We start from the raw sequence: 27293 nt of genomic DNA on the forward strand, positions 1-27293 counted from the left end.
TCTTAAACTTCATATGAAAAGTAATCATACAATATATACATTTTGTATCTGACTCATTTCACTGAATCAGTATGACAGTATCTCAAATAGCTACTGATTCTTCGTCAATAGACTACTTTTATAATAGCTTTATTAACATGATAGTATAGAGTTTCTGTATAATCCCATACCTTGTTTCCCTCCCTATTAATATGTTACATTAGCATGTTATTACTAATTTGTTACAATTTATAAACCAATACTGATACAGTATTTTAAACTAATGTCAATAGTGTATTCAGATTCCCTCAGTCTATACCTAATGTCCTTTTCTGTTCCAGTATCCATGATACTACATTACACTAGTTGTCAGGTCTCCTGAGGATCGTCTTGGTTATAAAAGTTTCTCACACTTGCCTTATTTGTGATGATCCTGATAGTTTTGAGGAGTGTTGATCAGTTGTATTGCAGTTGTATCAGGTATATTCTCTGTTGGAAATTTTATGTTTTTCCCATGATTAGACTGGTGCTTTGGGTTTGGGGGTGGAAGATCACAGAAGTAACATGTAATTTTCATTAAATCTTATCAAAGGTACATAATAACAACATGATTTATGACTTGGTGTTGCCCTTGCTCCCCTGGCTAATGTAATTTTTGTCATATTTCTCAATAATAGAGTACTTCCCCGCCCCTTTCATACTGTATAGTCTTTGGAAGGAAGTCACTACGCATAGGCCAGACTTAAAAGGTAAAAAATTATTTTCTCCCTCTTTTAATTTGTTTGTAATTCTTTTGCATGGGAGATATGTCTCTTCTCCCTCACATATTAATCTATTCAGTCCTTTATTTACATGATATGGAATCATGATATATATTTTATACTTGGGGTTTTAATCTGATACTAATTTTTGTTTTTGTTTTTTTTGCTCAAATTGCTCCAGTTTTGGTCATAGAAACCTCTTTTTTTTTTTTTTTTTGAAAGTTCATAATAATGCAATTGACAAGGAAATTTAGTTATTTCTGAAATATACATTTTAAAGTAATAACTAGAATTATGACTTATAACATTATACCAGAACATATAAGATTTTTAGAAATTTCGTGTAATGTCTGAAACATTTATATTAACATATTTCCATACAAATAACCCAAAGTAGAAAGCTCTTTTAATTGGCTCCTGTACTCATGTGACATAGCCTCATTTATGTGTATGTTTGTGTATGTTTATTTGTGTATGTGTATATGTATGTTTTGAGCACTGCCTAGCTTTCTGGCACTGGGTCATTTTGCGTATTTCATACATAGTCCTATGACCAACCATTTCTTGAATGGAGTAAAAACAATAGGTAAATATATTAATAGTTTAATAGCTCCTCTCAAAACTATAAATATATGGTTCCTTTTATTGGAAAATGGATTGAAGAACTGGGCGCTGTCCATAATTGTTATTACTGGGATGTCATTTCTATTAGGTCCCCTTAGCTGATAGAATAAAGAAATATATGTGTGCATACTAACCTATGTATATACCTATATCTATAAATATTTCTATCCGTAACCATTTATGTTTATATTAAGTTAAACATGAATTGTTACTGATGTCTCCAACGCTAATCCATTAGCATATGGCTCATTCAGCCCCCTCTCCTTGCTGATCTCTAAATCTCATCCCCAACAGTTAGAAACCTGGCTTTCACTTCCTACCATCCATTTACTTAATTGCTCCATTCCAGTATACATATGTATCTATGTCAGAATTGTTAACCTGTATCCCCATAGGGAACAAGTTTATTGACCTTACTATAGTACTTACGTGCAGTTCCTTTTGCCTTTAGACTTACACGATCAATTCATTTCCAAAGTTACTTATGTCAGCAGCTTTCCTGTCACCCCCTTCAATGAGGCTCTTTGGCGCACTTTTAATACCTATAGTTTCTCTTATCACAATCTCTCTTGTCACATTCTTTCTGTGAAGCCACTGGCTTCCTAAATAATTTAAAAAATTTTTATACATTAAGGTTCACTGTGTTATAAAGTTCTATAAGTTTTGACAAATGTGTAATGTCATGTGTCTACATCACAGTAACATAGAGTTGTTTCACCATCTTAAAAATCTCTGCGATTCACTTATTCATTGCTTCCTCTCAGCTATTAATCCTTGCTAACTACTCCATTTTACTTGCTGTAGAGTCTGCCTTTTCTAGAAATGTTATAAAACTAGAATCATACTATATCACCTTTTCAGACTGACTTCTTTCACTTAGCAATATGCATTGAAGACTCCTCCATGTCTTTTCTTAGCTTGATAACTCATTTCTTTTTATGGATGAATAATATAGCATTACATCATATTAATTATCAAAGTTTGTTCATTCATTAACTTATTGAAGGCCAACATGTTTGCTACCGCTTCTTCTCCTTCTCCTTCTTCTTTTGCCATAAATATTCATGTGCAGATCTCTATGTGGACATAAGTTTGCAGCTCACATGGTTAAATATCTGACAGCATGATTACTGGATCGAATGACAAGACTTTAAAAAAAAAATCTTTGTAAGGAAATACCAAAGTTTCTACTGTACCATTTGCATTCTCATCAGAAATGAATGAGAGTTTGTGCTACTCCATATCCTTGCCAGCATTTGGTATTGTCAGTATTTTGATTTCAGGCAATTTAATAGATATGTAATGGTATATATTTGATTTTTTTAAAAAAATTTTATTTGAAATTTCCTAATTATGTGAATCTTTTCATATCTCTATATCACATATATATATAAAACGAGAGAAAGAGATGATATAGATGTATTTATCTATCATCTTTGGTCGGGTGTCTGTTTAGATCTTTTGTCCATTTTCTAATTGAGATTTTTTATCTTCTTATTTTTGAGTTTTAAAAGTTATTTGTATACAGAGAACAAACTGGTAGTTACCAGACAGGAGGGGTTAGGGAGAGGGACAAGATAGGTAAAGGAGATTAAGAGTACAAACTACTAGGTATAAAATAAATAAATTGCAAGGATGTAATGTGCAGCACAGGGAATATATAGTCAGTATCTTATAATAACTTTGTATGGAGGGTAATCTATAAAAATTTCAAATTACTATGTAGTACACCTGAAACTATTATAATAATGTAAGTCAACTCTACTTCAATTTTAGAAAAATTCCAAGAAAAAACTTATTTGTATATTTTGGATACAAGTCCTTTATCAGACATAAGTTTAGCACATATTTTCTCCCATTCTTTAGCTTGTCTTTTCATTGTCTTAACAGTATCTTTCACAGAGTAAAAGTCTTCAATTTTAGTACAGCCAAACATCCATTTTTCTATCATTGATCATGTGTTTTGTGCTGTATCCAAATACTCATAACCATAGATTTTCTTCTATGTTATCTTAAAAGAGTTTTATGGTTTTGCATTTTACCTTTAGGTACAGGATTTGTTTTGAGTTAATTTTTGTGAAAGGTAAAAAAGTCTGTGCCTAGATTCTTTTCTTTTTTCTTTTTTTGTTTAATATGTGGACACCTAATTGCTCAGCATCATTTGTTGGAAAAACCTATCCTTTCCTTATTGACTTTCCTATGCTCTTCTGAAAAAGATATTTTTGCTTTATTTGTATTGACATATTTCTGGACTCTATATTCTGTTCAACTAATGAATTTGTATGTTCTTTCATCAAGATCACATTGTCTTGATCACTGTAGCTTTATAATAAGTCTTGAAGACAGGTTAGTGTCAATCCTCCAACTTTGTTCTTCTCATTCAGTATCTTTTGGCTATCCTGGGTTTTTTGCCTTTCCATGTAAATTTTACAATCAATTTGTCAATATCTTTAAAATGGCTTGCTGGTTTTAATTGGAATTGTAATGAATCTATAGATCATTTGGGAAAAATTCACATTTTAACAGTTTGAGTCTTCCAATTCATGAACATGGCATATCTTTGCATTTGTGTTGATCTTCTCTCATCAGGGTTTTGTTTTTCATATAGATTCTATATGTATTTTGTTAAACTTAGACCTAAGTATTTCATTTTTATACTAATGTAAATGGAATTGTGTTTACATTTCAAATTCCAGCTGTTCATTGCTAGTATACTAAAAACAGCAGTTCACTTTTGTATATTAATCTTGTATCCTCTGACCTTGCTATAATCACTATTGAGTTTAAGTAATTTTCTTTCAATTATTCGAGATTGAAAATTTTGTCAATTCTTTGTCTCTACATACAATCATTTCTTCTATCAGCAAAGATAGTTTTATCACCCCAACATACATACGGTCTATTTCTTTTAAAAAAAAATCTTATTGCAGCTATATTTCTCTCTGCAGTTTGTCTATTTCTCCTTGCAGTTCTACCAGTTTTTGTTCCATGTATATAACTTGGTTGTTAGGTAGATACACATTAAAAATTATTATGTCTTCTTAAATAATTGACCGGTTTATTTATATAAACTAGGTTTTCAGAGACACCATATAATTTCACCTTGGTTTTTTTTTTTAAATTTATTTATTTATTTATGGCTGTGTTGGGTCTTCGTTTCTGTGTGAGGGCTTTCTCTAGTTGCGGCAAGCGGGGGCCACTCTTCATTGCGGTGCGCGGGCCTCTCACTATCGTGGCCTCTCTTGTTGCGGAGCACAGGCTCCAGACACGCAGGCTCAGTAGTTGTGGCTCATGAGCCTAGTTGCTCCGCGGCATGTGGGATCTTCCCAGACCAGGGCTCGAACCCGTGTCCCCTGCGTTGGCAGGCAGATTCTCAACCACTGTGCCACCAGGGAAGCCCCCTCACCTTGTTTTTTATCCACACTGAGAGTCTGTCTTTTAATTGGTTTATTGAGACCACAGACATATAAAGTGACTATATGGAAAAATGTAATGATTGACAGCCCTTTTTTAAAGGACAAAAGGGAGAAACTGGAAATACTTCATTATAAGATTTTTGCTGTGAAGTGGTCTGGTATTATTTGAAGGTGGACTTCAATTAGTTGTAAATGTATGTTGCAAATTCTACAGCAACCGTTAATATTTTCTTAAAAAGAAGTGCAATTGATATGCTAATTAAGGAGAGAAAATGGAATCCTAAATGCTCAGTTAAATTCAGAGAAGGCAAAAACGAGGGACAAATTAAAAAGACACAAAAGACAAATGAAATAAATATGAAAAAATTGCAAACATGGTGGATATTAATCCAACTATATCAATAATCATTTCCAATTCCATTGGGTCCTCTTCTGTAAATCCCATGCTGCTTTGACCAAGCTGTATGTGCCAAGGGTGTTTTCTTCTTTGTGAAAGCCTTTGCCTTTACTTACACATTTGCTTTAAGTAGCTTTGTTTGTATTTTGTTTGTTTTTTTCCTTTCTTCTAATATGCTTTGCAAGAAGTTGGCTGTAGCTGTGTGATGCTGAGTCTCTCAATCTTTTTAACATGAATACTCAGTCTGTGTTTTCTCTTTAACACTGCATTTTCCTTTGGAACTGAGATTTTCTGCTATGGAGAATTTCACCCTTGATCTATCATTTTTTTACTGAAGGGAGTTCCATATTGCGTTCTCTGACTCTTTCTCTTAACCACAAAAGATCTGTTTTTTTCTCCCTTAGTTTTCTGCACCGTTCCAGGTCATATTAAAAGCAAGAAAATGTTTGGAACCCTATAGTAGACATGATTGTGTAAAACCAGACAATGGGGTAATGTTTATTATCTACTCCCAGTGAGCAGTCACAAAAGAGGGAAAAAGCCAGAGTTATGCTCTCTTGTTCCAGCCTGTGTAATTATGCAAAGTCTGACTTTCTTGAAGATGGAGTCTGGATTAAAGTCAAGATTATACTTCCCTATCCCCAAAATGACAGGATGAATAATGTATGATTATCCACTCCCATGGTACACTCGAGATTTCCCTCTGAGGATTAGGTTTTTTTGAAAAGGAACAAAGGCTTGGATCAAACTAATGGATGCACCTAGGTCAGTACTGACAGAGTATTCACTCTCTCTTTCATTTTTTAAGACAAGAAATGAGATTATCGGTAACATTTTTTCAGCGATTGCCCAAATGTCACAAATGTCCTCATATTTCTAGCCATCTTTTTAGCATCTAGAAGCAGAGATAGGTCATATGAAAGAAGAAAAGTTTATTCTCTCTAAATTCAGCCTTATCTGTGAGCTGAAGTCATGGAAGTGCCAACTTTATGCCGGTGTGAGGTATCTTCTCTACAGCATTGCTTAAAACGGTTGACCCACATTTTCAGAAGATCGAAGTAAGAAAACTGTTGTCTGTATTAGCAACTGTCTTGTCTCAACTCATCCCTGCAAAATGAAGCTACATTTATTTAAGTTCTTTTTTCCTAACTGTAAATGTATCTGTTCTTCATATTATAATAGGCTGAATTTCTAGCGTTACTGGTTGAATGAAAATATATTGTTTTGATTAGTGATGTTTTGTATTTGGGCTAAAAACCCAAAGGCTTTTCTTCCCCACCCCTAGCTCTCTGAGCATCTACATGTATTTGCCTTCCTTTTCTACACTGTAAACTTATGCTGGTCCAGGGTAGGCAGCAAACCACACCTCTTGCAATATTACTCTTTCTTTAAGTGACATTGTTCCTGAAATTCTACCAATGGAGATGAAAGCCTTTTGTTTGAAGTACCAAAGTCTAATCAATCTTATATAAATTAAACCTCTGTCTAGAAGCAGAAGTTGATGAAACTCATACCATTTATATTTTGTTATGATATGTTATGAAATACATGAAAACATTCATATAATATGAAAAGTGTATTATTGTGAAATAAAACATATTATTTATTCTTTATGAAATGTTATAAAATTAACTATAAACATGGGACTAAAGAGAAGAGAACTCATGAAAGCTAATAAAACTATAGAAACCCCCTGTGAGAGGGAAGAGGTCAGCTATCTAAATCATGGTATTACCAGGGTTAAAGCCACATGAGTCTGAGCTGGTGGGTGGGCTTGATGTGATAGCTCCTATCCAAAGATGAGCCTCAGAATCAGGTATATGGTTTCTATTGTTCTTCATATGAGAACATATTTCAACACAATTCATATTCATATTTCACCAAACCTAAACAACTAACTAAAACTCCTACAGTTAAATGGAGTGGGAAAGGGCAGAAACCCTTCCTCAAGTAAGCGGTGCTTTTTAGTAAAGTTATTATGACCACAGACAACTAAACTAGAATTTAAAATAAAGCTTCATTCTTAAGGGAAAAAAAAAGATTGTAATTCATAGGAACAAAGGAGAAAACCAGGAACATGGGTATAGAAGAGGGAGTAGGGAAAGGAAGGAATGAAAAGTGTGTGAGGTCTCACGTCCCAATTTAGACAACACACATGCAGGCTTAGGTTACTCAGATTCATTTCAGATATACCCCCGACCTATCATAACCACCAAATCAAGACTAGAGTACCTAGTACAACACTGGTTTATGCAGAATAGGTTGGGAGCTGGCTGGCACTGAGTACCGGGATCGACGGCTGAGTGAGGCTGGGAAAGGCAGAGGCCGTGACTCCTGAGACCCAGGTCTCAGGGCACAAAGCAAATGGGGACAAGAAGGGAAGGCCATGGTTTGGGGAAAACCAAGCCTGGGGAGCCAAACCTGAGGAAAACCAGGGAGAGGGAGAGGAAAAGAAAACAAAAAATAGAAAGCCTCCTGTACCTCCCCCTTTCCCTAGCTCCCTGGCCCAAATTAAGCAGAAGATATATTTCTCAGTTTTGCTAAAAGTTGGTACTGCTCATAATACAGAATATAAAATTTTGTAGTTTGTCTTGACCACCGAAAATTAGACATCATTTGATCTAACACGTGCATCAGTGAATGAGAAAATGCAGACTCAGAGAGATCAAGTGACTCGCAGCATTTCATAAAGTGTGGATGAGCTGCCTTCACTTGTCCCCTGGTTTCCCCTCTTCTGCCACAGGTTGGGTCCCGAGCCAGGCAGACTCAGACAGCGTGCACAGGGAGTTTATTAGGGAGGACCCTTGAGAAAAACAGCTAGGAAGTGAAGGGAAGAAAGCAAGGGTAAGCAAAGGGAGAAGTTGACTGCAATGCTGTCTCAGCGGAAGCCTCAGCAAACTCTAGAGGGGATCCAGAAGACGAAATGATCCTTGATAGCTGTCCCAAGTGAGAGAGCCAGGCCTTAATACTCCTGCATTGATCCATCCTTGAATGCCATGGCTCCGTAAAGGTGGAGTGACCATGGGCAAGGGGTACTATTCAGCTGAGGCATCCCTGAACAGGTCTAACTGATGGGGGCAGTCTGCCCATAGAGATTTATGTTTCTGGGGTAATAAGTTCTTCATTCCTAAGGGGTAGGTATCTGGGTAGCACATCACAGCTTGCACCACATAGGCCTTCTTTTATTTTATGACTCAGGAAGAATGAGATTGTCACAGAGGCAGAGAAAGACATTTGGCTGGACCCACAGAATCAAAAGAGACAATAGCTGGAGAACCATTTCAAAATGGTTCTGATTCCAAGGGAAAAGAATGTGTTGCTGTGCAGTGGACACCTCTATACTTGGAAGGCAGCAGCTTTCATGTTATGTTGTGTGAATATCACTGCCGCAGGTTCCTGGGTCACCATTGACTGAGACACACTTTTCTCTAGCTGGGCTCTTAGAAAGAGCACTGATCTTGGAGTCTGGAGACCAGAGTTCTCCCCTGTCTCTGGTATGACCTGATTGAATCGGTATGTCAGCCTGCAGTCCATTTCCTCATCTACAATAGAGCATTCAAATCTCTGTCTCAGCCCCCCAACAAAACTATGAGAATAAAATAAATATTTATGTAAAAATGCTTCATAACCTGAAGGTTACATTGATGTTTCCATGAAAATCTGGGGATAATGTAGGTTGGATTGGTCTCACACTGAGACCTTATTTTAGGATTTCTACTTTACTGCTTTGTACGCATTCACTAGATAGATTTTCAGTCATCAGTAATAGAAGTATTAATTGTTGGTAGAATTCACTGACTTTTTAAAACATATGCAATTATTTGTAGCAATACAAATATCTTTCTTATCCATTGCGTCTGGAAAAACTAAAAGTAACTAAAATGCAATGTTTTGTTTTGTCTATCTCTCTTCTACAGAACAGTTTCTCTTTGCTCTTACAAAAGGAGAATATAGTTTCTACTTTATTAGATCATTAATTCTAAGCCTGAGAGAAGTTATTGTGCCCTGATAAAACCTTCTATTGTCATAAATACCAGAAAAATAGAACTTGGCTTCATGTATCTAACTTTTAATTTTATAACCTCCAAAGAACTTTAGGCCTCTTTTGTACCTCAATTTGACTCTTTCTAAAATAGGAATTAAAAAAAATTATCATGTTAAGATTCATAGGTGAAATATAATTAGTGATAAAAATGATGAATAATAGAAATGTCTTTTCATTAATTTTAACCATAATGATAATAGTACAGTACTTGTAGAAATGTCTTTCACAGAAATCAAAAGACAAATTTCCTTGCTGTAGTCAAGGGACAAATGAGGCTTCATTTCTGGATATGATTTTTCAAACTTTTCAAATATTCCCTAACCTGATGTTTTCAAATCCTGCTAAACAACATCTTTTAATGGTGGCTTAAGTTCCCACTATTATTTCTTTGACTTAGGGTTTTCCAGGTCACTTACAAAGCAAAATATCTATCTGAAGAAATTATCTCTATGAAAATTTCAAGATTTATTCAATGATGTAGTTAGCTAGTGATTTACTTCCCAAAAGAATAAAGAATAAGACAATGGGTTTTATTGCAAGAAACTGGGAAGGTCAGACTTGGGACCATCACCTTGAGCAGATTTGAGGCCATTATTTTGAGACAGAAAAGGGATTAAAAAACTTCAAAAGAATACTGAAGACTTATCTCAAGCAATTCAAAATTTTGTTTAGAATTGTTACTCTATTTTGAATATATGGACATTTAAAATGATTGTTTTCCAAAAATTTGGCTGGATTAGACAAGCAAGCCAGTGATCAAATTATGAAATCTGCATATCTCTGACATCTTCATATGCTCTTGTCATACTTTTAAAATCAGCAATAAGCCAGGAAGGCTATAAAAAGAGACTGTATAATTGTTGTGAGTTAGACTGACCTTTTATCTGAGCTATGAGCTGCTTTGCATAATCAACCAGGACCCCTATCTACCCAGCTTCAAATTGTCTATTGCTCTGCAGCCATGCTGACAAATGTATTAGAACTGAGAACTTGGTTCCATAAAGAGCAAAATGACAAGTTGCTAAAGTGACCAGAGATTCCGATTGGACTCATCTATTGATAATATTAATAAATTTCTCACTCATTAACCTGAGAGTTCCTTTAGGGCAAGAGATGTGTCTTTAAATTCTAGCAGTGTTAATTAGCCTCTGTCAGGGGCAAGTCTTAAAATCATCCAGTTTCCTTTAGTTAACGGAGGGTATATTATCAGAATAGATGGAGAAGTGAAAAGATTAGGAAGAAATGTGTCCTGAACTCAAGGAAAACTTCCCTGGACTTCATCTCAGTATACAAAGGAGTTCTGGGAGACAAACGTGCATCTCACCTCCCCACTCCTTCCCTGCTTCTTTTTCTACCTGTGTTTCCTTTCTACTCACAATTAACTATCATTTGTATCATTTCCCTTTTTTTTTTCTTTTCTTTTTTTCACCCTCATGGTTTCTGTTTTTTTCTTGGCTTCATTACTTTTTTACTTACCTCCATCCCATCCCATGTTGGCTTACCACCTTCTCTTTTTATAGCTCTACATGTAGGGTCCCTCTCTTTTCTGTATCTGTGTTCAGCCTTTTCAACAGTGAGGATCTGATTGATCATCAGCCTCATTCAAAAACAGAGCATCTCTTTTTGGAAGAGCACTCACTTCAGGCTAACCACAGGCTCCCTAGCAGGCACATAGGTTATTGTTGTGGGACCAAGTGTCTTACCTTTGCTTCTATCACCCATTGCCAGCATGGTCAGGTCACATGTCTCAAAGCATGTTTGCCTCCTTCAGAAAGTCATTGGGGGCGTCAAAGAAAAACAAAGTCAGACATTTGCTAGAGGAGTGAAAACAGATTTGATTCAGGAACTACTGACAGAAGGGGAAAGAGCTGAGCTCCATTCCGTTTTGCATAGCTGTGACCTGGCATTTTAAAGGAAGAAGGATGGAGTAGAGAGAGGGAGGGAGTGAGGGCTGAATCAGAGTCAGGGAAGTAAACAATTACAAAGGGTTGGTCAGTGCAAATACTGATTTGGCCAGCTGTGTCTGCTCGCTGGCCACTGTCTAACTTAGGATTCTTTCCTCCCACAGAGACTGGGAGACAGAAGCTCTATCACTCCTGATGATCACATTTCAAAGGAATGGTTTTCAGGTCCTTGAGATAGATACTCCTGAGTTGCAGAAGATATAGAACATCTCAAAGGGACAGAGGAAGAATCCACAATTGTAAGCCCTTTTTAATCAATGCTGAGAAAGGGCCTTTAATGGTTTATCATCAGGTGTTGACTAGAACAAACACTAAGTTCTTTTGACACTTTGTGTTTTTTCAGATAGGAGCTCAAAAAGGTGCTAGGTTGTCCAAGGGACTCGGCCTTGGGCTGCTAGAAGCCATGCTAAAGTTTGGTCAAATCTCTTAGTGCAGGGTTTGGACAGAGTTGTTAAGTGCTGAGAGTTCTGTTTGAGTTCTCAGGTGCACAGCCTTTCAGAAGAGTGAGAGTCACATACATTTAATCCAGCATGTACGACAGTACTTGGAGGACCAGTACTTACCGAAGGGCTGTGTGCAGATATGAATGCACACGTTAATTAGTATGATCTGGAATAGTTATGTTCTTGTTTTCAAAAAATTGAACAAGGTGCTTAGAAAAAATTTAGCTACCATATCAATGACCATTGTGAATGTGAAAAATGTTTTTCCTAAGTGAAGTTACAGAAACTGTTGTACCACATTGGATGAGAATCAGGAAACTTGGGTTCTCATTTTTCTTCTGCCCAGGAACACACACGTAGCTCATAGGCTGTGTCCCAGATGAGGAGACAAAGTGAAGCCCTACACCGGGAGGTGTGGCTTGGTGAGTGGAGAGTACACTGGATTCAGCTCCACACATCCTTTTGTCTGTCACTCCCCAGATAAAGATGTTTTATTCCTAGTTTGTCCAAAGGTGACATATTGGCTGGCACTGGGCCTGGTTCTGCTGATACATACCTTTGTAAACTTGTGAAACTCATCTAACTCCTAGAAGCTTAAAATTCTCATCTATAAATAATGGAATTTGGTTCCAAGAAACATAAAAACAAGTCCATTACAATTCTGAGACTTTGCAACTATACTGGGAAATATGTAAACATAAGTAATTTCATCATGGCAACTTTTGTTTGTATATCTCTATATAAACAAATCTAAAGCAAATCTAATCTAAAAATAAAGTAATAAAAATAATTTTTATGATGTAAGTGATTCTAGAAGCTAAATCTAAAATGTACATGAAGTTTACTTACCCCATTGTATATTTCTATTTTATTTGTTGTCCCAGATAAACTCAGTTTCACCTTTACTCTCACCCTCAGAACATTTCTGGCACCAGATGGGTGGGTTCTCCACGCCAAGCCATTCTGACTTTAACTGCCTGGAGTTAGCCTCAGATCCCATAAATTACGGGCTCAGCCCACAAGACAGCTAGCTCCTCCTTCAGACACCGATCACAAACCCCCAGGTTGCCCACAATACTTCTCACTGACTGGCTATAATCAGGTCTCACAAACTCTCCTTGGGTTTAATAATTTGCTAGAAGTGCTCAGAGAACTCAGGGAAACACATTTACCAGTTTATTAGAAAGGATAGTAAAGAATACAGATAAAGAGATATGTAGGACATGGTGCAGGGGAAGGACGTGGAGGTTCCCGCATGCTCCCTCTGGGTGTGCCACCCTCCCAGGATTTCCCTGTGTTCAGCTACCTGGAAACTCTCCCAACCCCATACTTGGGGGATTTTTATGGAAGTTTCACTATATAGGCATGATCAATCATTATCTCAATCTTTGGACCCTCTTCCCTTCCTGGATGATGGGGTGGGGCTGAATGTTCCAATCTCCTAATCATGGCTTGCTCTTTCTGGTGGCCAGTCCCCATCCTGAAGCTATCCAGGAGCCCACCAATGGGCACTTCATTAGAGCAAAAGACACTCCTATCACCTTGGAAATTCCAAGGGATTTAGGAGTCCTGTGTCAGGAAACATGTTCAAATACCAAATTTTAGAACAAAAGAAGATCCCAGTGCTCTTATCACCTAGGAATTTACAAGGGTTTTAGGAGCTCTGTGACAGGAACAGGGAGCAGAGACCAATAAATGTATTTTCTATTATTTCACATTTGTGTTTAACACAGGACACTGCTAGAAACACTCCTAGATTAGCATAATGGAAATTTATTTGTAATATGTGCTTTCATTATTGTAAACAAAAGTGTCACTTTTAAAGAAGCCTACATGGCTTCATAATAATTCATATACTATCATTTTCATAAGATTTCATTACATGTTCCTCTTTAGCTTCCAGATTATGACTTGCATGGCCAAGACCTCAGCCTTCTTAGGTCCCAAAGGTTCTCTCTTATCCTGCCTCTCTAACCTTCCAAGGCTGACCCCAGCTTCCTCTATCTCTCAAAGCTTTCTCTGAGATCCCTCGATATCCTACGCATCTTCTCATCTAGGGGATTTTACACATGCCATTTCCCCTGTCTGTACTGCTCTTCCCCCAGTTAATTACAACTTGTAATTTTACATGTTTTTCAGTTAAAAATTTATTATCATTTCTCTCAATTAGACTGTAAGTATGAGAGGAATTCTCTGTCTGTTGCTTTAGGTGTGTTCAAAAATAATTGTTGAATAAATGAATGGAAAGGTGAATAAGCTAATACATTCTACCTTTTATGTATAAAAAATTGCAGTTTTGAAGTTCTGTGAGTTTTCTCTCCATACAACAATTTGTTTCTCCACGGAAATGTAAAGTCTTTGTTTTGATTTTAGAAAGAATATAGAATAAGATGGCACAGTTATTTGACTATACAACTGTACAACACTACTAAAAGCAAACATATTTGGGAAACATGGAAGAATTGAGATGACTTAACAGTGAATTAAATGTGATTATGAAGTATAAATGTGAATAGCACATTGTCATGGGTTTAATTGTGTCCCCTACTCCTAGTCCAGATGTATTGAAATCCTAACCTCTATACCTGTGACTGTGACCTTATTTGGAAGTACTGTCTCTGCAGATACACTCAAGTTAAGATACTACCACTATGAAGATACCAAACTAGGGTGGGTCTTAATCCAATGACTAGTGTCTCTGTAAGAAGAGGAAAATTTAGACACACAGACACATGGGAAAAGTGCCATGTGATAATAGAGGCAGACATTGGAGTGATGCAGCTACAAGCCTAGGAATGCCAAGGATTGCTGGTAACCACCAGAAAAAAGAAAGAGGCAAGGAAGCATTTTCCCCTAGAGCTTTCAGAGAGAGCATGGTCCTGCTGAAAACTTCATCTTGTATTAGTAGCCTCCAATACCGTGAAACAATGCATTTCTGTTATTTTAAGCCACATAGTTTGTGGTAGTTTGTCATGGAAGCTCTAAAATACAAATACACCCACCAATGTCTGCTAGTTGTCAACGATACTTCTGGAATCTGTAATGATCTTTGAAAGATCCAACTGCCTTTTTAAATCAGAGAATCCTATTACCGTTTATTTCTTCCAATATTCTGAATGACCATCGGTCAACAATAGAGAGACATTTCCAGAAATGCCCACACGTACAGTTCAAAGGCTGAAGAAGATGATTCATCAAACTTTCAAAAATGACCTGGAGTTTGGAAAAAAAAGTTATTTGTTTTCAGTAACAAAATCCTGAGAAAACAGAAGGTTTAAATAGAGATCATTTTTAACTCGATGGTATTTTTTTTTCCTCTCTTTAATTACTTCTCAATGAAAAGAAACTGAAGGAGGATGGCTATAACTGCTGAAAAGCCTCAATAATTAAAATGTCACCTGCAAACTTTAAGAAGCCCTGGCACGAAGCTTAGTATTTTGTTTGAAAATAAGGATTTCACTATCTAGTTTTCACAGTTTGGATTTTCCAGCAGGATGACACAGCTGTGTCTACATAGAGCCAAAGCACCATGAAGGAGAGTTACATTCAGCCCAACACTGACAGAGTCCTAGGTAGCCAGATGTGGAGTTTTGGATAAGCTTTCAGATGACTCACTAAATGCACGATTTTAATCTTTGTGTTGTTATTGCACTGACAATGGTTAAGTTAATTTGGAAATTTTTGTGAGACTTTAAATAAACAGTTCAGAAATAAGTACTGATGGAGATAGCTTCTCATCTTTTTTGTATTATTATTTTATTAATGTATTTTATTTACTGAAAATTCTTACCTATCCTGCCTTCATTTTATCACTCATTCACTCATTTGTTAAATATTAATTATACAGCTATTATGTGCCAGACCCTTCAGTTGCTGGATCCTTCAGGATTTTCTTATCTGCAGAGAGCTGCTTCATCCAATGTCACACCCTTCCCTGAGACAGTCCACATTTAATAGCTGGTGGAATTGAAATCAAACCCTTGCCCTTAATTCTAATGAAGGACAACTTTGGTAGGACATATTTGTTTTAGAGCTCACCATGGGGCTGGCTAAGGCTGATGTAGGTCAGAGAGATCCTGGAATCTTTGGTGGTGGCCCGATGGCTGGGCAGATTATAGGAAGGGCCCATTACAGTACTGGCCACATTATGGCAATCGGGATGATAGGATTGGAAACAGTAAAGAACAGGTAGTGGTGCTTCACCCCCAGAAGGCAGGAGGCTGCAATTTTTATAATGAATGACAAGGTTAGAGTAGCAGTCAAGAGTTCTGATGCACGTAGACTTATGGACCAGGTTAATAGAACACAGAATCCCTAGGGATGCACAATCAACAAAGGCACTGCCACGCTCTGGCAACTCTGGAAGTCAGAAAGACCTATGATTTTTGTCCTAGCTCAATCACTTACCATCCATGTGGCATCAACCAACTGACTTAACTTCTCTGAATTTTAATTTTTCTAAATATGAGATAATAAGACCTGCTTTCCCAGATTATTGCTAGATTTAAATCAATTATATACCAAAATATATAAGACAGATTTTGGCTCATGGTAGGACCTCAATAAGGGATAAGGGGTAGCAATTATTACGATTTTATCCATGATACTGATTAGCAGAAAATTAATAAACCCTTCTTTAGAATTTTAACACTGTAAGCAATAGATTAGGAAAGGTTTGGGAAGAAAAACCACTAGATATCCACAATGACTAGTCATAGAATAATAATAGATGTTATGGATATATCTAAATTCTCTCTAAGATAAAATAATGGGAATGAGGAAGGGCCCTTTTGGAAAAAAGAACACTCAACAATAAGGTAAAAAGAAAAATTTAAGACCCAGTTTCTACTTTATATTATAAAAGTTAGACTTTTAAATAAATACATTGGAAAAAAATTATAGCTTTGAGGAAAAACTCAAGAGGAGAGCAAAAATACCTTTTCAAAGACTGGGAGATGTAGAAAGATAATTTAAATAATGTGATTTCTATTTTTATAGTTAAAAGACAGTTTTATAGTATGCATCTTGAGGTTTGCCTAGTAAAAAGATGACATTTCTTTAAATCTAAATGTAAATGCATGGCAAAAAAGAGAAGACAGAAACAGCTTGTCAACATGTGACAGTCAACTGCCAAATTGTAAGTGAACAATGATAGTAAATGAAGACAGATGACTTGAAATCTGTCCTTTGACTTGAGAAGGATTAAGTTTGGCAATATTACACATTTTTCACGGAAATAAAAAATTAAAAGTGAAGTTAAGTGTATCTGAGAAGGTAAGGTCTATTTTCTGAAATTAAAACTCTCCCTCCCCAACGCCTAGGCACACTTAACTTTCTAAACCTTATCTCTAAATTTTATATTTTATCTCTAGAATGTAGCTGTTCTAATTGTCAGAAATGTGACAACTTTTTAAAGTCCTTTTGACCAATTTCATTTTCCCTAAACCTTTCTAGCTTGTTCTTTTCCCCTCTCAGATCATTTCCTTCTAGAGGAAACATGAATTTTGCAAATTTGACTTTGGGGTGATAAGTCATTTAATAAGCAAATAGTTCATATAAAATGGACCGGTTGAAAGCTGTAGAATTAAATCTTAAAAATATTTGAATTCAGTTCTAGTTCTACTACATACTAGCTGTGCAATTTGGGGTGGGTTAGGTTTCACTATCTGTAAGTTGGAAATTAATAATATCATCCCTTTTTGGATAAGTAGTTTACTTTTGTCTATTCATTTGATTGGATGTTTAATAATAAAATGATATTACATACCCTAAATTAGTTTTACGTGTTAAAAGATTTGTGCGTCATGTATTTTTATTATCTTCATGAACTGATTGTTGACTGAACAGTTAAATTCAATGTAAAACTATTTTTAATGTCAATCCAAACTTTGGATGACATTGGAGAAATAGCCAAATAACCTGACGTATTGTTGGCCAGCAGGTCATTGTGGCCTTGACACCTTACAGGTTTTCTGGAAAGGAAGTTTTATATACCCTCTCACCATTGATATTTTCCCTCTGCCACAATCCTTAAAAAAAAGGATTTTTTCCCCCACCCAGAAAAAAAATGTGAAGAAAGGAAGAACAAGAATAAATCAAATTTAATCATTTTTATAGAGGTATAATTTACGTAAAATAAAATACACAGATTTATAGTGTTTGGTTTAATTAATTAGACACATCTATATATGCTACTGCCACTCCAATCAAGTTACACAACATTCCCTTTATTCCAGAAAGTTCCCTCTTCCCCCAACCCAGTTAATCCCCCCATTCATCCAAGGCAACCATTGTTCTTAATTCTATCCCCATATCTTACTGTGTCTGTTTTAGCATTCTATACAAATGGAACCATACACTACATATTTATTTGTGTCTGTCCTCATTTATTTAAGAAAACGTATTTGAGCTTCACCCATGTTGATGTCTATATCAATAATACATTTTTTTATTGATGATAACTGTTCCATTTTACGAATACCACACCATTTTAATTAATCATTCTCTTGTTGATGGGCATTTGAGTTGTTTCTAATATCTGTGATTATGACTAAATCTGCTATAAACATTCTTATATGACCATATTTGGACACAAATTTTTATTATTCTAAATAAATATGTAGAAGTGATATTCCTTAGGGTTCCTACATTTTTACTTTATTTTTTAAAAGTGCTGAATTAGTGTTTGAAGTGATTACACGTTTACACTCCCACCAACAGTGCAAGAGAATCCCAATTTTTCCTCATACTCCCAATACTTAGTATTTTCACCCTTTTCTTTTGATTTTTAATTTTAACTGAGTGATAGCTTATTGTGGTTTTAATTTCTCTAGTGATCAATGATGTGGGGCATTTTCCATGTTCCTAATAGAATTTACATCTTTTCTAAAGAATTTTTTCAAGTAGTTTGACAATTTATATTGGACTATTTTCTTTTTTTTTTATTATATATGTGTTTAATTATTTATAATCCTGTATACAAACTCTTTTCCAAATACGTCTATTGTATATGTTTCTTCAAGTCATTGGATTGTGATTCACTTTCTTCATGGTGACTTTCAAGAGCCAAATTTATTACTTTTTATAAAGTCCAACTTATCCTTTTTTTTTAATGTTATGGGCTGAATTATGTTCCCCCAATATTCATATGATAAAGTTATAAACCCAAGTACTTCAGAATGTACCTGGATTTGGAGATAGGGAGTTTAAATATGTTATTAAGGTAAAATGAGGTAATATGCATGGACCCAAATCCAAAATGGCTGCTCAACATACAGAAGATAATGCACACAGAGGAAAAACCATGTGAGGACACAGAAAGAATGCAGCCACCTACAAGGCAAGGAATAAGGATTCAGAAGAAGCCAAAATGACAAATATCTTGGCTTCGGACTTCTGACCTTCAGAACAGTGAGAGAATAAGTTTCTGTTGTTTAAGCTACCCAGTCTATGGCTGCCATAGTGACCCAGTTAATATAATGACTATTTAAAAAAAAATTATTTCTAAGACATCTTTGCTTACTCCAAGCCTGTAAAGCTATTCTCTTTATCCATTCATCTGCCAATGAATACTTAGGTTGCTTCCATGTCTTGGCTATTGTAAACAATGTCACAGTAAACATGGGAGTGCAGATACCACTTCAAGATAGTGCTTCGCTTCCATTGGATGTATGCCTAGAAGTGGGGCTGTTGGATCATATGGTAATTTGATTTTTTAATTTTTATTTTTTGAGGAACCCTCATACTGTTTTCCATAGTGGTTGTACCATTTACACTCCCACCAATAAAGTACAAGGATTCCCTTTCTCAACATCGTAGATAGCATTTGTTATCTCCTTTTCTTTTTCAATAGCCATTCTAACAGGTGGGGTTTTGATTTGCATTTCCCTAATGATTAGTGATGTTGAGCACTGTTTCATATACTTGCTGGCCATTTATATGTCTTCTTTGGGAATACGTCTATTCAAGTCCTCTGCTTGTCCTCTGGATGCTTCTACAGATCTGCAAGTGTATAATCAGCTTTGCTAAAATAATGTTGTACAATAAAATATCTCCAAACTCAGTGGCTTATAACAGCAATAAAATGTGTCTTATTCATAATTTTTCAGACCAGCTGGGGCACTACTGACCTTAGCATGTATCCACGTTTCAGGTTGGATTGAATCTAGCTTTAAATTTCTCCTCAGTCCGGAATCAACAGCTAACTAGGCATTTTATTCTGAGTAGAAGGCAGAATCACAAGAGAGTAAGTGGCAACATGTATTGCAAGATAGTTTAGAAATGGTAAAGTGTTATTTGCTCATATTCTTTTGGTCAGAACAAGTCACGTGGTCAAATCTAAAATCACTAAAGTACATGCTCTGCCTATTCTACTGGGAAATACAACAAAGTTACATAATAAAGGGTAAGGCTGTTACTCCTAGAAGGGACTAGTGAATAATTGAGAATGAACTTCCTACCTTTATTTGAATGCTTAGTGTTACTTCTTTTAAATATGCTCCAGCCACTTTTTCTTTGATAAATCCTCTCCCCTCTGTCCAAAACCCAACAGTAGATAGAGGTTCATTCTAAGTGTGTTCCTCTTATCCTATGCTTTAACCTATAATAACACACTTCGCAATATATATTATCACTGATTTTATTTCCACTTATTCAATGACTGTAGTGGAAATCTTCTTAGGTCATACTGTGTTTTTTACCTTGTATCTTCAGCATTTTGCGTCTCACCAAGAACAGGATTAGCATTTGGAAATGTTAAATAAATAACTGACTGGATGAATGAATGCCTTATCTGCACTTATTCCTATCTACCCTTAGTTAGTTTTACTTCAAATTTAACTTTGAGAGAAGATGCACAAGTTGTTAAGAAAGTCAAATGTACCCAAATAGCTTTCCAGACTGAGTACAAATATTCACAGGGGGAAGAAAGAAAGAAAGAAAGAAAGAAAGAAAGAAAGAAAGAAAGAAAGAAAGAAAGAAAGAAAGAAAGAAAGAAAGAAAGAAAGAAAGAAAGAGAGGGAGGGAGGGAGGGAGGGAGGGAGGGAGGGAGGAAGGAAGAAAGAAAGAAAGAAAGAAAGAAAGAAAGAAAGAAAGAAAGAAAGAAAGAGAGAAAGAAAGAAAGAAAGAGAAAAAGAAAGGACGGAGGGAGGAAGGAAAGGAGGGAGGGAGGGAGGAAGAAGGGAGGGAAGAAAGGAAATAAGAAAGAAGGAAGGAGGGAGGAAGAAAAAGAAAGAGAGGGAAGAGGAAGGAAGGGAGGGAAGAAAAGAGAGAGAGTGAGAGAGATCAAGAGAGAGAAAAAGGCTTTAAAAAAAGGAAACATTAGTCATAATTTTAAGATCTGAAAAGGGAATAAGATATCAAATATATATTGAGGCAGTGTATTAAATGAAAAATATGGCTACATATAGTGAATTTAAAACACATTCATATACTGTATTTAAATAAAATCAATTTGCTCTAACTCATTCTTCCTTTGATTTGCATAGAACCTACTTTTGTTTAAGCATTTTTTAAAGATTTTTTTTCCTACTTGTGGTGGGATGGTTAGGATACAAGATTAGAACGATGCTGTACAAAATTTTGGGTAACCACATTATGATTTTGTACACATAATTAAGAATTACATTTTTGGGGTAATTGTTTTGTTTATCCTACAAATGTTAAATTTAAAACAACCTTGGAAGGGAGGTGTGTTTCTATTGTTAATTTATAGGTGGTGATATAAATTTTAGGTGGTTAACTATATTTCCCAGTGACATTCAACTATTAATGACAGACCTCGCATTAAAACACAGGTCATTATTAAAAATAATATAAATATATTTAATTTCACAAGTAGTGTGTGTACATAAAAAAATCAAGGAATTCTAAATCAAAATAAATGATCAGTTGAAGCCCTAAGGAAAAGTGTATAAAAATCTTATAGTGTCTAGAACTATTATCTTCCTCTTAACTTTTTCTAAAACTCATGAATATTTTTCTAACTCCATTGCTAATAGGTAAAGTAAAGCGATAAAGTGAGACTTTTTCTTATTTAATTCTTAAGAAGATAACCACTTCCGTCCTTTTTCTCATCTTTAGCCTTTGAAACTGGGACTCAGCATGAGCATATTTTTGGCAATTACTGTCATCTGGAATAATTTTTTATCTTTCTTTTCCAATTGGCTTTTACCTGGTCCTCATTACTCACCACCAAACAAGATGTCTTCCTCTTGTTAACACTTCTTACCTCCATTCCCTTTCAACTGTGAATTATTATCAGCATAAGCTATGTATCTTGGCAAAACAATTCCTTTGATTTGTCCAATCAAATCAAGTCATGCTGCATGATGGGGAGATTTCCAAAGAGGCAGCCCTGCATTTCTGGGGATAGCTTCTGAAACCTAAGGCACCCACAATATCCATTAATTAACACATATTCAATGAGAGTCCTCTGTCGAAAGTGTGGCAGTGCTCTTCGCAGTGGAACTCTGTGAAGATTAGACCCAATTACTGACCTTAAAAAGTATCCAGTCCATTTGAGGAGACTGGAATATACATGTAAAAAGATTATATATTATTATTTTAACAAAATGTGGAGCATGTCCTACATTACAGGTTCTGTACTGGATACTGAGGTTATGGTAATTTACAAAAGAGACGAAACAATCCTCACTCTAGTGTACCTTATATTTAAATAGGGAACACAAACAATAAAGAATAAATATGATAAATAATTAATAACATACTTAGGAAGTTATAAGTGCTATGGAAATACACACAGGCTAAGGTAGATTGAAAGTGCTGGGGGTTGTATGGGGTTTCAATTTTAGATGCATGGCCAAGATAGGGTTTAATGAGAAAGCAGCATGTGGTTACCTTGTTGATTAGTGTCCCTGGAAGATGGAGCAAACAAGGCACAGACTTTGAGATGGGAGCGCCTGGCATATTTGTAATCAAGAAATGGGGAGTAGAACAGTATGTTGTAGCAAACTGTGCAATGTGGTACTCATAGGAAGTAAGGTCAATCATTTCATTTGTTGACAATTTTTGTAGGGTCTTTTAGGTCATTGTAGGTTCTCTGGTTTTTGTTTTGGAAGAAATGAAAAGGCATTTTCAGAAAATATTATCTAACTTTTTGTGGACAAAGGCATTTGCCAAAAAATCAATTGAAGAACACAGCAAAAACCCATGATAGTGAAGAGGGAGGCTTGGACCAGGGTAGCAGGGGTGGATGTGGTGAGAAGTTGGTCTCCCTAGAGGTAGTGAGAAATTCAGGATACATTTTGAAGGAACAGCCAACGGCATTTTATAATAGATTGGATATGGTGTTTGAGAAAATGAGAGATGACTTCAAGATTTTTGAACCAAAACAAACTAAGATAGAAACTTCTAAAATAAAACTATGGATTTCTGGAATTGAGGTAATTTGATACAACCATAATAATACTTTCTCCATTGGTGAAGTCACTCAGAAAATAACTAAAATCTTATAGATGCAGCAGGTTTAAAACTGAGTCTTCAGGGATGTGTAGGATTTAGCGAGAAAAGAGCAGAGGTATGTATGAAGTAAACGTCACAAGCAGGAGAAATAAGATACACACACACACATGCACATATATATATGTGCATGTGTGTGTGTGTGTATGTATGTGTATATATATATATATATATATATATATATATATATATATATATATATATATATAGTTAAGTTGTATAAAGCTAGCAAACTTGGTCTGAACCAAGAATCAAGGGAGCTAGGTAAAACAATTAGAAATCAGTTAGGAATTAAATTGAGGAAACAGTTAGGGGTTAGATCAAACTGAGTAAGATTAGTGAATAGAAAATATACATAATAGTTTCAAAAATTATCTGGAGATAATAAGGGAATACAATGATTCTCTTTAATCGAATTAAAAGCTATTTTCATTCTAAGTGACAATACAAAATTTCCTACCTGTGCTAAGATATTCAATCCATTATAGTATGTTTCATCCATTTAGAAGCCAACCTTTAGATTACTGGCAGTTTCAAGTGCAATGCAAAATAGGCACAACAATAACTAGCCCAATTTGGGCAGCATTTCAAAAATGCAACCATGATCAAATACTTAATCCATTAAGTATGTTTTGTTCCCTCTAGTTGAGAGCGGTACTGTTGTTTTTGATTTTTATAATAAGCAAATGATCAGGTGTCACCCAGAGAGATATTGGTGACCACAAAGTGACTGAACAATGCACCAAAAGGACTCTTTACTGTTTGTTTTTTACTACTCAGTAATTTAATGGAAGGTTCCCTAAAGACAGTCTTTAACATACTATCTTCTCAGTAAATGTAGCATTACACATGGACTTTGTTGAGTCAGATGCCTGTCTTTTTGTTTATTTCCTAACAGAAAACCTCTAATTATGCATATGTGTATTCTCTAAGGGAGCCACGTTATAGAGTCTATTTATGGCTCATTGACAGGAAAATTGAGGGATGACAGGGAAGCACAGTGCTGTATACAATATTGTATTACTTCTAGAAGAAAAATACTAAAAGAAGTATAATGCAATTTACATGTATATGAAAAAGGTAATGTCAGTTTATATAAGTAATTATGTACAGTATACAATGCAAGTGCATTGATGTACATGCACTTTAAATGGATGTCTTTCTGCAATATGAAATATTTTCAAGGACAGCAGCTAGAGTCCCACAGCTGCAATAATTTGTAGGAGAAGTTTTCTAAAAGGGACTTTCTAAAATTCACTTTCACACTGGCACCTTTAAAATAAACTAAACGACCAAAAACGGTTTAATCTAATCACTCATTCAGATTTACTACAGATCTCTTACAAATAGACGGAGGTACTTATCCTTGGCATGAATCTCATTACTGTCTGCTGACTTCTGTGTACCATGTAATGAACGTTGGAGAGCTCTGTCAGCCTATCACCAAACTCCTATGGCCCCAGAGTGTGGGAAACAGTGCATCTATTCCCTCACAGTAGCTGCCTCCAGACCACAAGCAATTTACCTAGAGAATGAATCAGCTTATCAGTTCTCTCCCTCCTATCACTCTTCTCTAACCACATTACCCTGAAACTGCATTTCCCAAGCTTCATTTATCCAGGTATCATCCAAGTGTTTCACCACTTGCAGTATTATTTAATTTTTCTCATTAAATTGACAAATTTTAAACAAATAGATGGGCTGATAATACTAGTTTCACAGTAATATAACCTCTTAAACATTAAAACACAGAATGTTTGTATATTTGTACCATTGAAAACCCTTTTTAATATTGTTTATCACGTCTTGAAATACACTGACTTCCAAATTTTGATTGAGTGTAAGGTAGGATTCTTCCTAAATCTATGTTGAGGTTGGGCTCAACTGTTTTCCTCTATTGTAAAATTGTGAAAAGTACTTAAGAGATTCATTCAAGAGAAATGATGTTCAACTCATGATCGTAAGGGAGTATTTTCCTACATCAGAGAATCATATGAGAACATGGCTTGGTATCCATTTTCAAAGAGCTTATAAGATATCAGGGACACAAATTACCATGTTGCAAGAAACTAAGAGAGTTTAGATAAAGCTATAAAGGAATTTAGAAGAAGGAAACGTACTTCTCATTGGGGGATAAGAATTCAGGAATAGGCAGAGCTTGTACTGGCCTTTAAATGGCACATTAAACATTTAGTCTATGAATATTAATGAGGGGTTGCGGGAAGATGTTGCTAAAGATTTCTGGTGGCTGGAATAACATTAACAAAGATACTGAAAAGTGTTGGGCAGGATCAGGAGACTACACATGGCTCTTTGCGTACAGGGTACAGGAATTTCACTTAGTAGAGAAGAAGGCTGGAGGTGGATTCAGGTAGTGGATTGTGTGATACTTTATATGCCAGCATATGGGATTTGGAATTCTGCAGTCAGGTTTCTGTAATTATTTTTCTTTCTCCTACATGTATACATATTTACTTGCTACATTGTATAATGCATCATTATTATGAAATATTTATCATCATCATTATTACTACTGTTATGATAGTATATATATTACATTGGTATTATTATTAATGTGATATATTACATGACTAATATATATAGTATTTCATATGTATGTCTATATGCATATTTATGTGTATACACACACATGCATAAGGCATTGCTCCTCTGAACATTATGCATTATTTAAACCGAAAAGAAAAAAGCACACTCTTAGGTAGACTTTGTTATCCATGTTTTACAAATCTGAAAACTGGCAATCAGAAACACTGTCATAGTTTAAAGTCACAGAACTATGGTTCATACCCCAGTCTGTAATGACTCAGTCTATGCTTCTATGAAGTAAAACCTCCATGATAGACATTGACTAGGGTAAATGAGTTTCTCTTATTCAGATTCTTCTGTTGGCTAATAACTCTTTTCATGAGTTATAAATCGAGTCTCTCTGTTTCAGAACAAACACATAGTCTCTCTAACAACAGATTTGCAAAATTGCCACAATAACCAGAGTTTAATAACCATTATACTGAGGATCTCTAGCAGGATCAGATGTGGGTCCACAACATCCAGCTGGCAGATGCTTTATTGAAGTCACAACTTTTCTGAACCTCAGTGTCTTCATTTGGAATACAAGGATCTCTGAATTCAGTTATCCTGGAAATCCTTGCCAAAAATATGAAGATACGAGAACATACTTATCACCAGCAAGGAAAGTAGGTCTCAGTCATTTTCATTAAGTTCTTGATTTCCGTAATCAGTATGGTCAATTTTAGGAAAAGTAAAATAATTGAGGTTGTTTTGAACTGTGATTAATTTTGAAGACTGTACAAATGGAGAGATGGTCTTTATTGTGTTTCAACTGTGGTATCATCAAAAGAAAAAAAAAAAATCCATGGGTTCAAACCATGGATCAGTCATTTCCTGCCTATGTGATCATGAATAATGTATCTATAGACTCAATTTCAGCTTCTGCATCTAAAAATGCAGGGTGTTAAGGATTAGAGAGGCTAGCCATACATCTGGCCCTCAATAGAGATAATATAGTACATTTTTTACAGCACAGGTTTTGGCATCAACTGGCCCTGGGTGATGAGTTGTATAACCTTGAAGGTACATGACTCAACCTCTCGAGGACTTTAAAACACAGACTGTAATAATACCTCCTTCATAGTGTGGTTGTGAAAAGTAGAGGAAATATTACATAAAAACTGCTTGTCAGAGTGCAGTCAATCAATCAATATATACATATATTTTTTCATTAGTTTTAATAACTAGTAACAGTCACAAATACTAATAAGCAATAACAAAAGATAATTGCTATGGCTATTATTGTTCCCATTAGAAGGAGTTATGATCATGTCATTTTGACTATTTGAAATGTATAATTTAAAATACCAATTTACAATTTTGAAAACAATATGCATATTTGAAGTGACATAACATATAGAGTATTTATTCTGGTAAGGCTTTAACACTGGCCACTGAAAATTAGGTGCCAAGAACAGAATTTCCCTAAGTGGTGAGAGTCATTTTGAAAATTCTTTCATTTTCTTTTTAAGACGTGAATAACAGATTAAAGTTGCCGAACCAGGTTATTACCAAGAAAATTTTCTAGTATGATATAATTAAACAGTATGAGAGAGGGCAATCAAATTTCTTAGTTTTATTTCTAAAAGTTCTAGGA

The sequence above is a fragment of the Balaenoptera musculus genome, chromosome 2, assembly GCF_009873245.2.
Source record: "Balaenoptera musculus isolate JJ_BM4_2016_0621 chromosome 2, mBalMus1.pri.v3, whole genome shotgun sequence".
Taxonomy (NCBI): Eukaryota; Metazoa; Chordata; class Mammalia; order Artiodactyla; family Balaenopteridae; genus Balaenoptera; species Balaenoptera musculus.